The 13,760-nt window shown below is 30.1% G+C and overlaps 1 pseudogene; it reads right to left on the bottom strand.

Moving 5' to 3' along the window:
• Nucleotides 1-378: 378 nt before the first annotated feature.
• On the bottom strand, nucleotides 379-995 carry LOC121117575 (rRNA-processing protein FCF1 homolog pseudogene; annotated as a pseudogene).
• Nucleotides 996-13,760: the final 12,765 nt, after the last annotated feature.

The following is a 13,760-nucleotide window of genomic DNA, read 5'->3' as shown; positions in this document are numbered from 1 at the left end:
TACTTTCCGATGCAAATATCAACTGAGAACATCCCTAGTATATATACATGCAACTGCAATAACGAATATTTGTGCTTGAAAAGTGGGACTGATAGTATTGCATATTTATCAACTGCATAGGCTCCGCCCACAAAGCAATGTTGAAAAACGATGTTGTTTTTCTTTTATTCAGAGTCAAAAAGTTTCGCAGACACAGGAGGAACACATACCTAATCCTAGCCAGTTAAAGATCTCGATAGGAGTGGGATTATTAGAAAAGAGGAAATGAGCGCCATGTGTTTTAAAAAATTTACTTTTACATTCTTTTCTCTTTTTTTTTTTGAGTGCATACGATATATATTTCATATTTGAATGTAAAGTAACAAGTAATGGACAATTTTAAGACTTGGGTGCGCCATAGGCATCCGGCATCTTTTGAAAAAAAAATATCTATGTTGAGTCATATACATAATAAGTTTTCCAGGAATTTTTCTACTATGTCTTTTCAAATCTTTGTCATAAGTAACAAAAATGTAACAATTGTCATGAGTAACCTTCTGTACTATACAATCGTCAGCATATGTGCCCTGATGCATACAGGGAAGCCTTTTAAATAAAGAATCCTTCACAATCTTTAATAAAATACGGAATTTACTCCCGAGTTTCTCTAATTATCCTAGAACACAGTCTGTAATATAAAAGTATGCACTTGGAGGAGAGAGTATCCATCATTGACGGAACAAAGTCCACCTTGTTTTTGATGGAAAAATTAATTAAGTTTATACCTATGAAGACTTGATAAGGGGGACCAATTCAGGATTATTGTGAAAGAATCAGGCCGACGAGACTTGGGGAGCAACGGATTCTTCTATTTCTTGTAGATCATTTTAGTTTTTCTTCTTTGGTTTCACTTTATGTTCCTTTTAAGTTTTATTGTAGCAATTTAAATTTTGCCTGTTTTGCTTTAGAGATATTTCCTTGGTTATTAGTCAGAAACACGTATTATTTACTTGCATGGTCTATTCAATTGACATATTCTACTCATTTAATAGTCACAAAAAAAGAGCTAAATCTTTTTTCGAAATTTTACAAAAAAAGGACTACGTATACTTCTTACCTGAGATTCTCAACATATAAGAATCAATAAATAAAATGAAGTAACTAGTACAATCTCATAATTAATATTTTAATACTTTATGTGATATCCATGTCTGGATGTCAGTGATTACATTAAGAATTTAAAAAAAAAAAAATTCATATCACCTAAATTATGTTAGTTTAATTGATGATTTCTTTTCCAAAAATCTTAGTTTTAGTTTATTTGAATTACGAGGTGTGTTCAAAAAGGAAGGTATTTTTAGGAAAAATATTTATTTACTCATAAATATTTATTTTTCCTCTTCAAAGTATTCCCCCTCCAATATAATACACTTGTGTTAAAGCTTTTTCAAATCCTTCAAGCACAAGGTACTCATGTTCATAAGCACTTTTGGGTATAGCCTTGAGCTCTTATAGCGGTGCAGTTTTATTTCTAAATCGTTGTAAATCTCTGTCCTTTCATATATCTCTTCAGTATAGGGAACAAAAAAAAAGTCACATGGATAAAAATCTGCTGAATTTGGTAGCTGAGGCAGGATTGTGTTGTTGTTTTTGGCAAAAATCTCTCTCAAGCAATTATTATTTTGTTCAAAATTAGGAAGTTTCAGAAAAAATCTTCGTTGGCACTCTTTTCGTGCCCAAAGTCATAGTCAGTTTATACAATGCAACTTTTCTGATAGTGATTCGTCGGTTTACAAACAAATTTTCTCCATTGCTTCAACGATTTAATCTGTTGTTGACGTGCTTGGGTGTCTAGAGCGAGGCCGATAATTTGCATCTTCCCGGGCATTTGGGAAAAACTTGTACCGCTTGCAGATATTTTTTTTTATTACTCAGAACAGTTTCATTGTATCACACTGTAAACATTTTAAGTGTTTTGAAGCAATGAATTTAATTATTTACAAAAAAATTGATGCAAATTCTTTGATCCATATTTTTCAATACCAAGCAATTGTCAAATACGAAAAATACTTCTAACACGTTGTACCTCTCACATATAAGCAAAACATATTATAAAGATAAACGGTAAATTTATGTATGTGGTATGTTTACTGATAAAAAAAAATTAATAAAACGAGCCTACCAAATGTGCATTGTCCGCAAAATTTGAAAAGTCTATTTAATTTTGAACATACCTTGTACATATTTGTAAAAAAGGAAAAAAACACATATACTCAAACTATTGCATAATTTGTTTATACTAGTTAAAACTTGGCCAATGAGGTTATAAAAGTAATTTATGCGTAAATGCTGATGTCAAATTTTTCACTTAAGAAGGGGTTTGCAAAAATATCGTTTACGTTAACCGAAATATTGTGTGAATACAAGCACAAAACGGATTGTTTCCTACAGGAAACTTTTTGTGGGCCATAAATTTATACAATATCCCACATTAAACTAAGTTTAATTATTATTAGTTGCATATGCTTTCGTACAAATTTCAATTCCCACATTTTAATATATCTTTTATTACTATTATCATGCAATTTATTGTGTTAGTTGTTGAGTCCATTAAACTGAATCACTCGTGTATGAACCAAAATTTCATGAAGACTTTCTCCTTGTATAAATTTCTCATTTTCTTTATTACCAAGTATATAAGTATATGTAAAAATACAAAATAATTGATCATAAAAAAAATCTATGCCCACAAAAATAAATGAGATACTTCGTACGTTAGGGTGGCTCTAAAAAATAAATGCTTTACTGTTACATGTTCCAGTCTTCTATTGTGTTCCCTTCCTAATAAAACTTTGACGTGGAATATAGTTTTGACTTAATTAATTGTGATTCTAGTTTTTTTTTTTTTTTGTTTTTTTTTGGTAATTGGAACACAGTTTTAATAACTTACCAACATAGTTTAAAATATTATTTTAATAGGAGAAAAAAGACAATATTTATCCTCCAGCGCTCTTTCATCAATGGTACTTGTTGTAAGTAAATGTTATATCTTAATAATATAACGAATAATCGAAAAAAAAATCTCTGGGCTTCTCAAATATATATGGGTGGTCAAAAAAGTTTCCTACCTACCAAAGATACAAAAAAAAATCTGATTCCTTTTATTTTATTTTTCAGAATAGTCTTCTTGTAACTCTACAAACTTCTTCCAGTGATGCCAGCATCTCTGTAACCTGTCCCAATAGTACTTGGTGTTTTTCTCTGCAAAGTAATTTTTCACAAGACACTTTTTTTCTTTTTTTTCAACTACTCCGAGTTGGATTGACTTAGTCACGTCGAATTTCAACAAAAGAAGCCTATATTTGTCTTCTATTTTTGAATTTATTGAACCCTTTCAAAATAATTATTAAATGAGAACTCGATACTGGATTTTGTCAATTGTTACAAAAAAAACAACATGAATGTTATATTCTGAAACTTCCATGCTAAATAGATGAGACCTGATTTTATTTACGAGTGCTACCATTTTCACTATTTTCTCAATTTCTGACGTTTAATTCAATCCTGTTTCTATGTTATTACGTCACATAGATCATCTATCCACCTTTTTTTAACTTTATATTTAGTTTCCATTAAAAATTAAATACGCTAAATTTTAATTCCTATCTTATCCTGTCAAACTACACATTATTTTATTGAAATAACTATTTCCAACTCTGAAGTAAGCTTTAAATTAAGTTATGTTAATAGATCATGACTTATTTTGTTTCTCCTTCTACTTTCAACAGAAAAGTTTATTATTACATCTTTATAATGCCTATAAATATTGTAGGGGAGACAATAAACAGTTGCAACAGGCTCTTTTTCTCGAACATAAAAGATAACCACAATCACAAAATTTACGTAACAGTTTAAATAATAAAATGGAATTACTTTGCAGAAAAATCTTTTTATTTTTTTTTCAACTTTTCCTTGATATACTAGATAAAAACTGATTTTGAAAAGTAATTAATTTTTTGATGGAGCAATACGTCGGTAGTGTACCTAGTTTTTAATTGTTTTTTAATAATTAATTTAATCATCAGGTAATTTAATTTCATTGGAATTATACCAAGCGAATGAATTATTGAAACAATTAGTAGAAAGGGGTCAGTTCCAAAATGTGTTGAAATATTTTTTGTATTGTTCTCCTATCAATATAAGAATGATCAATGATTTTACTTTACATCTTAATCTAATATAACACATTAAATCTGAATGAATCAGCACCTTAAACCAATGGTTTTCTGAGTACAGGTTGTGACCCAATACTGGGTAACGAAAGAAAATGCACTAGGTTGTATTAAATTGAAAATATAAAAATGTTTTTCCTTAATTTTAAAAGTTCGGAATCAAATCCAACTACGTCAAATGCAAGTGTAAGTACGTCACCTGAAAAAAAAGCTCTAATTCTACTAGTAATACTAGTGTTACTGCCGAATCGACGTCTCCACTTCTAAGTAAAAATAAAAATAAATTATGGACGTGACAGTATAATGATCCATTTTTGAAATTTGGTTTCATAAATTGTGCTAACGCAAATAAGGATCCGAAACCCCTGTGAGTTATGTAGAGTAAGGTGCTTGCTAACGAAAGTTTTAAAGTATAAAAAACTGAAAAAACCTTAGAAACAAAACACAGGGAACTAATTTATAGGTGTATCGATTATTTTCAACAGAAGCAACTTGAGTTAAAGTTATGTGGTCAAATTCTTAATCGCTCAACTACCTTGAATGAAAAGGCACAATTTGCTTCACATTTGGTGGCATTCCGTGTAACAAAAGAGGATATGTCTTATACAGTGGCTAAAAGACTTATTTTTCCAGCATCTCTTGATATGGTGCGTACCATTTTCGATGACAAGTCTGCAGAAAAATTGAAAAGCATTCCTCTCAGTGACAACACAATGTCTAGGCAAATATGTGACATTGCAGAGCATTTGGAAACCCTGCGGATTACTCGGTTACATTCAGCCGGGAATTAGGTGATCCAACTTGACGAGAGTACTGATGTTTCACATTCTGCAACACTGTTATTTTATGGGAGGTTCCTTTAAAATTATCGATTTGAATCAAGTTACGGGATTTTTATTTAATTAAGTATTATAGATAAGAAATATTAATAATAAATTAGATATTTTTCATTTATTATTAATATTTCATTCCTTTTTTTCGATAAAATAATCAGTGGTGTTTGAGAAATGGCTACGTTTGTAATAGTGTTGTTCCAATACTGGATATTAATGATTGTATTAGCATCCAAAATGAGGGTTCCAATACTGGATATTAATGATTGTATTAGCATCCAAAATGATGAAAAGGTGAAAAGTATAGCCCTATAATGATATCTCCTAAATAACTCCCAACATTTTTTTCTCTTATTTTTGATTTCACGAATTTTCTATCATCTTTATTAGAGCTTGAGAGTAAAAATATTATAACATACAAAATTAGTGTCAAACAGTTTTTGCAATTTTCTTCACGAATTTCAATTTGGCAATTTTCGAAAAAAATAAAAGACAGACTTCTCATCTAGACATTTTTTTATGCATATATGTTGGTATGTTATCTGCACTTAATAATATTTTTTTTTAATTCGTAATGATTAGTTGTTTCCAAATCTTGCTACTACGATTTATTTGCATTTTGCGCTCTTATTTGTTGTTTTTTTTCGACATTTCTAGGTAAACAAATATTCAGTTATTAGAGTTATTGGCGGCATGAATTATAAAGGGAAAGCCACTCGGATGGTTCAAATTTCGATTACTCTCAAGGTCATTGGAGTTGGGGGTTTAGTTGTGAAGCTAGAAAAACTACTGCCCGTCTCTTCTGGAGCTCAAGGCTTTTAAGTGTAACTTATAAGTGGATCAAATATTGACAGCTAGAGAATTTTGGAGCAACAACTGGTCGATAACAATTTTTAGGACACGATTGTGGGAAAGCAAGGTCAACGCCATTGTTACAAACCCCAACGATTAATATATGCAAAAAGAACTAAGAAGAGCTTAAGACTTACAAACGTCATCCCTATTATTAATTTACATACCAAAGGCATGAAAGCTATGGACTAGTTTGTCACTTAACTGAAAACTACGTCACTAACGTTATTTAATTTTGAATTTTTCTTCTGTTTAATTTTATCTTGTTTTTAGTTTCATGATTTTCTTCTTTTTTTTACATTGTTTTTTAAGCTTAAAATTTTATGTTTTTGGTTTGGTGTTGTGTTGATATTTGGTTCTGAATAAAGTTACGTCATGTGGAAAAAAAAGAAGGAAAAAGTAGGCGGATATTAAAAAATATAGATTATATCTATCTTACCAACAAAGCTATTTAGATTTGTTACAATCCGTTTATTCTCTATAAATATAAACGAGCATTTGGTAGAATTTTCTTTTGATATATTTGGTAGAATACAATCTGTTTAAATTGACCATGCTTAAGATAGTTGACTCATTAAGGAGCTCCATGGCATCAAAAATTGGACTTATGAGCCTGAAACAAAGTATAAACTATCCAGCTTTGCTACTTTAGCGCTAATGCCAACAGGAAGATTGTCCTAGAACAGCATAGACAGTGCACCAGGCACTAAAAGAATGTAGATGTATACCACAACGAAGACAAATCTAAAAATAAGTGCTCAACTTTTTCCTCTCCAACGATAACAGCAATGGTGTATTCAATACTGAAGGTATGAGTCTCTGCTAATATCCTTCTAGCCAAAATCAGCAAGAGAACTTCTTGGAGAAAGTAATAAAAGACGTTGATAATTGAATGGTACAAGGGCCTTCGTGATTTACAAGTTTTACTATTTGTTTGTTTTTCACAAGTATACATACTTTTTTTGCATTTTTAGGTTTTTTTCTAAATTTTATTAGCATTTCGAGTTTTTTATCAGCATTAAGCTTCATTTACATACATTATTTGGACATCACTTGTAATAATATATATAAGTGATGTGTCGTTTGCGAACGTAAAGACTCTTTGAAGTAAACCACGTGAATCGGCTCCCAACCAACCAGGAACAGACTCAGTGCGTCCGAAGGGCAAGGGGAACGGAAGGAGCTGTAGCCTCCTCTAAATGAAGGATTAAAAAAAATAATTAGTGAGGATTACATAACTTGAAGCAAAAATAGAAAGCTTTTTTTGTAAGCATTTAAGAATTTCTATATTAAGAAAAGATCAACGGGCAAATTATGCAGGAGAAGATTTTTTCCCAAAATATAAATCCTGAATCAGGGGTCTGCAAGATTATATATATTTATTTGGAAGGGGTCTTGGTTTTTTGAAATTTTATCAAAAAAAATCCAAAAATTTAAATCTTCTGAAAAAAATTTCAAAAATAAATTGCAAATAATAAACTTTAAAAAAAATAATTCAAAAATCCATAGTTGTTCACAAAAAATTTAATTTTTAGGAATTTTTTTTGACATTTTTTTTTTTTTTTGAAATTTGGATATATTCTCATTCTTTGCAGACACCTTCGTAATTGTAATATATCAATTAACATAAAGTAACAAAAAAAAATATGAAGAACCGTTGAGTGAGCTAAGTCGAACGAGCGGCTTCTGTAAAAAGAGAATATATATACAGAAAAACCCCAAAAACTGTTGAACGTTTATGGTGTTGATACTGGATATATAAAAAAAAAATTAAACTTCAAACACCCTGTTTATGGGTAATCAATTGTTGGATCCTTTAAACTTCATTTCAATTAATTGTATTTGTTACATATGATGATATGGCTTTTCTATTCTATATAATAAGTATATATGCCGGAGATACATCTCATTTATATAATCCTATTTACTCATTTATCTAGCTTATATATATATAAAATTTCATTATTAAGATAAAAATCCATTCGGTGCTAATCTCGTTTAAAGAATATAAAGATATAAAGCTTCTTCAATCAATGGTTGTTAATTAGCATATTTATAGTAAATGTGTGTGTCAATAAATCGGTAATCACTGTATTTATATTTTTTTAAATATCAATACTATTTGATGTCTTAAATATGAATCTAAAATCATTTGAATAATAGTTCTTAATTTTAGCTAAGTTTTGAGGCACTTATTTTGAGGTAACATTTACAAAAAATTTCTTCCAAAAAAAGGGGAAAACCCCCAAAAGGTGTTGAACGTTTATGGTGTTGGTACTTGTTCCAAGACCATTTTTTTCAAGTTTTGTCGTAGGTAATTTTTCTAAATTAATTTAGACTGATATTTTGGACAGCACGACGATCACCGACATTAAGGGGAAATTTAATCGTCTTAAAATTGGGCCAATATATCTCAAGATATAGACCGATTTTCTCCCTACCTTCCTCAACAAGATATAATTTATTGAGTAACAACAGAATTACAACAAAATTAAAAAATAAATAAATGGGAGTCTTAGCTCTCTTAATCATAAATGTAGTTGCCCTTAGGGGTAATGATTGCGTCTAAGCAACTGGGGAAGAGCTGGTAACTACTGCTGATATAGTCCTCTGTTATGGCGTCCCAGTGCTGTTTGAAAATGGTTTTGAATGCCTCAGGGTGAGAGACATTACAGGCGTTTCTTTTGACATGCACCAAAAGGTGTAATCGAGGGACTAATTTCAAATAAATTTAAAGAGCCATGCAAAGAAAAAGGATGCATTTGTTTCATTACTGGTTTCAAACGTGGCTTCAAATCCATCACAAGGCTCTTTCCAATCTCTCCATTGATAGCTCTCTGGACGGTCCAGTATGAAATTCCAAGATCTTTCGCATGGGCCCTTATGGACTTGAGGGAATTAACTTGGGCTATTTTTTCTAACCTTCGTAGACGGTGGTCCTGGAGACACCCAATTCTTGGAGCACGCAAATGGAAATTCGTCAATTCCGTTCAAGTGTCATTTTCTCGACTTGTACGTAAGCTACAAAGGTCAAATTTAATTTTTATTGTAATTAACTGTTTATTTTTTAATTTATTGAAATATGAATTAATTTCAATCACTCACCCTATAGTAATTATTGTATTGTTAAGTGCTCAGATTTCAATGGACTACCCGGTATGAGTTGTGATTTATGCAACACGTTTAACTTTAATTACATCATTTTAAATATAAAAAATTTGGAAACACTGAAAACGTCATAAACAATCCATCTATAAAATTGTTCAAGACTGAATTTAAAATGAGAATGATCCAGACCAATTTTTAATATAAAAAATGGTTACTTTTCTTTGTTTATAAATCTTGTTTGTCTGTCTGAATGAAGGTATGAAAATATGAAAACGAGTCACCGGGTGCACCTTATATATTTCTCCTTGATGTATAACCAAAACATGTTAGACCTAAGAAATGAAAAATACAGTCGTATTAATGACATATTACAGGCTTGTTCATATAGTATCGAACCTGTAGACAGGGTACACTGTATATATTGCTCCCTATATTTATTGCTCATGTAAATGTTTCTGATTTAAAAAATAATAATTTGGTTGTATTAATTTAGTTATTGTAGATGTGTACATGTACCGGGTGGAGCGAAAAAATATTTACACTTTCAGTCAAGAACTTTATGAAGAAGTATTTCAGGAAATAGGTGTAATAGGGTATGTCAATAAAACAGAAATAAATAATATGATGTCTTGGCTACCTTATGAACGATGAAGCCCCCTTAGCACCAATGATACCTTCCAGACTGTCACAGAAGACCTTGCACCCATTTTGGATGTAGTCTTCATACATGCATCCCATTTCTGGTTGACACTGTCCTTGAGGCTGTTGATATTTGGGTGAAGGACGGTGAAGGTCTTAGACTCAACTTGCATCCAAAAAGTGAAGACCAATGGGTTTGCATCTGGGAGCCACATGTTCTTTGGCCAGAAAGGCAAATTGTCACTTCTGGGCCTTTTTGTACGTGTGTGAAGGTGCACCGATCTCCTGGAACACTACGTTCATGGCCCGGTAGTTGATATAGAATCATGGTAACAATGCAATCTCTTTTGGTTTCTTGCGAGTGTCCGAAAGTGCACCTACCGAAATTTGTTGGTCACGTATAACATTTTCTCTGCTTCTCAGACACATAAAAAGGTCCAGATTTTTTGGTTTTTTTTTTCAGTTTATCACCGGAATAATTTTACTACATTCACAAAAACTTTGATTTATGAAGCAAAAACGAAGTGTAAAGATTTTTACGGCACCCGGTGTAACAAGAGCATTGTTTCTTTCTCTAATTGGTCTATTATGTATATCTAAAGAAGTATATTGGTAAAGCAAAAAAAAAAAAAAAATGTATGACGCGTGTGCTCTTTCTTCTCTTCTATTCATTATTAAATAAGCCGTAGAAATGTTAAAATCTCCATCAAAAAGAAAAATTATAGGCTATCTTTGGTGTAAATTTTAATTAAAAATGAATAATAAAATAAATATATATGAATTTAAAGATAATTATTATATTTTCCCTGCACTTAAGCTAATTTAAGTGTAGAAGGTTATCCTCCTTATAGCAATATTTGCTTTTTTTCCCTCCCCACCAAAAAAAAAAAAAATAATAATAACAAGGGTCTTGATTCGGTAGTACCATATATTTTGTTCCTGCCTAGTCCTCACACTGTTACCCAAATCCCATCTCTATTCATCCCTCATCGCAAACATATTTTTTTTCTCAAACTCTTAATATTATTCTTTCATTCTCTAGGACAGAATATATATGCATTGATAAAAGTATACATAAGTTACGTGTGAGTTCAAATGTTTTATAATCTTATAAGAACACAACTTCCAATTACTAATAATGGTCATTTAAATATATTTTTAGAAGTACTCATTAACATACATTCACAATTTTGTACGAAATATACATAAAAGAAAAGACGAAAAAAATACAAAAAAACATATTTTCGACGAACACACGAAGGATTGATGCCAAATATTTCCCATAAAGCTATTCTCAACATATTTCATCTTGCACAGTCTGTTTGTCCTTAGTCCTCACCTTACATAGTGCTTAAACACAAACACTGACAATATTCATGCCTATATCATAATATAAACAATAGAGGAAAAGAGATGAGGGGGTGAACATAGCCCATCGTAAACAAGGCATGAGATAAACTAGTTATTAGATTACAGGTATTGGCGACATCTGGTTCTTCGAGGGTAAACCCTAATCTTCTATATTCTTTAGTACGTCTATCTGCTGGGACACAAGAGCTTCTAAGTATGATTGATTTTTTCTTTCACTAACCTTAGCCGTATACAGAATTACCTGGACTTTTGCGATTAGGAACTCAATTTTAAAAGCCTCATGATAATAATGGGATTTTGCAATAAGCCAGTCAGAGGAGCTCCGGACCACGTCATAAGCTCCAATAATCATACCTTCCACCATTACAATGAGGGAAAGTGTTTTTTGTTAGTAAAAGAGAAGATGGAAAGACGTCTCCAGCTCCATTTTACACCAATGACTCAAGCATTCCTCGTCACAAGTATTTTATTTATTAAAATAAAGAGAGGATGTGGGAATTTTATTACACAACCATTTTTTTGTGTGGGTCAGTGAAGGGGTTCCTTATAATTATTAAAAGGTCAAGCTGTGTCAAATTTATATTGTGTCAAATTCTCCTCAATCTTCTCAATTTATTATTTTCTTCGTTTTTATATTATTCAATCCTAGTTATGAGTGAAGAATTGTTATAAAGATAGTTAATACCAAAGGACAACAAGACTGACATATCAGTCCTTAGGACCGTTAAATGGTTAACAATATGCTATTTATTTAAAAAAAGACTGAAACGAAAAAAAAATTATTTTGCAATCAGTCCTATGTCTAATCCAACTGTACTTATAATTCAATACTTGAATTAAAAAAATTCAAGCATTTATGAAACTTTCTGTAGTATTTATGAATAAGCTACATTTATTTGTCTGTATAAAGAATATAAGAGATCAAACAAGTTTGCAAATAAAGTAAAAATATTTATTTTACTATTTTGCATCAAACTTTTATCCAAATAAGTAAATCCTTAAAAGTTAAACCAACTTCCTTTAAAATGTATGTATATATATTTACATTATATTACTTGCTTTTGGAAAAATGTATATATCTTTCATGATTTTGCACACAAAATAAATACACTGTTATTTGTTGCCAACCATTAAGTGATATTTTTAATACAATAGGCTGTGTTGTGTTTCTACTTATTTATATAAAATTGTTTCTCAAATAGTATTTGTTCACCATAAGTATTTTATATATATATATATATATTTTTTTTTTGCAAAATAGTTAAACTTTCATATTGACATAAGTGTTTTTGTTATCAAGCATAATGAAAGTAAGTTTTTCATCAGATTTATGCCTGTTATCAACTCTTTACATTCATTTTCAATTTTCATAGGAATTTGATTATAAGTTTTGTGTTCTTTGATGTAACAAGACTGGTGGTACCATAAGTTTTCATTGATGACACGATGAATTGAAAAGAACACTACGTCGATGCTGTCAGCGATCTCATTCATTGATTGGAAAAAAATATACTAATTCTTCAAAACAAAGCAGGATTTTGGGGAATTTTGTCCGTTTTGGTTTAAATAACTTTAATTTGAAATTTATAAATCTGCAAAATTGCCTGGTCAAAACAATTATCCTCACCGATATACGAATATATCATCATTATGATGCCATAAAATACGATTAATGAAATAATAGTTTTGTATTTGAAACATACTTATGATTTCAAGTCAAAACAAACAGTATTCCACTTTTACTTATATATTACAAACAATTGTGGTGATAGTACCCGGCATTGCTCCGAGTCATTAGGCAGGTGTTGACAAACACACTAAACATCTCTTTAATTATAACTTATATATTTGTTTAATTAATATGGAAAATAATTCCACAACAAATTTACTATACTCCATTTTTTATGAGCACAGCAACACATTAATACTCAACATTGAGATGTTCTCTCTTCATGAATGAAATAATAATAATAATTGGTAGAGAAAATGAGGAAATTTTTTTTAGGTCTCCAACAATAACAAAATACTCGCACGTTACAAAATGCTTAGGGGTTTTATCAAATACATATTTGCACCCTTTTTCTTTTCTTTTGTTTATAAAAATATTTTTTTAAGAGTAATATTTATGTAGTTATGTGATATTAACTGTAATATTGTAACGCTCAGTACTAAGGGGTCAATAACAACAAGTTCTGTATCAAGAAAATTAAATTCCAATGGAACGTGTTTTTTCTCACTAAAGGTCAAATTTAATATCATATAGTTTAAAAAAATTATTTTATAGTCTAATATTTCAGTTTTATCTATTTTATATTGTCCTTGATTTATGCCCTGACTAATTATTTTTTTAATATTGAAACTATTTTATTATGTAATTTGAAAATGTTACATACTTTGTGACCAACATTTTTTTATGTTATATTATTTTAACAATTAGTTTCCTGTGGCTTATTTATTGTTTGGTGTCAAACTATTTATGAACATTAAATATCATGTTAATGTAAAATTTCAACATTTAAACAGTACAATTATTGTTTGTTGAAGGTTATTTTCATACTTTTTTCAAATTATGTTTATTTCTTATTTAAATGTCTTTAAAATCTTATAATTAAATGAAGCATTGTTTTTCTTAATTGATATTTAAAAAAAATATAATTGACATTTTTCATCATATACAGGGTGCAAAATCTGTCGCTTAAAAAAACAAAACTACAAGCTTATTTCATAATATTTATTGATAAAATAA

Source organism: Lepeophtheirus salmonis, chromosome 5 (genome assembly GCF_016086655.4).
Source record: "Lepeophtheirus salmonis chromosome 5, UVic_Lsal_1.4, whole genome shotgun sequence".
In the NCBI taxonomy this organism is placed as follows: Eukaryota; Metazoa; Arthropoda; class Copepoda; order Siphonostomatoida; family Caligidae; genus Lepeophtheirus; species Lepeophtheirus salmonis.
The sequence above is the reverse complement of the archived record's forward strand: the minus strand, read 5'-3'. Positions and strand labels throughout refer to the sequence as shown.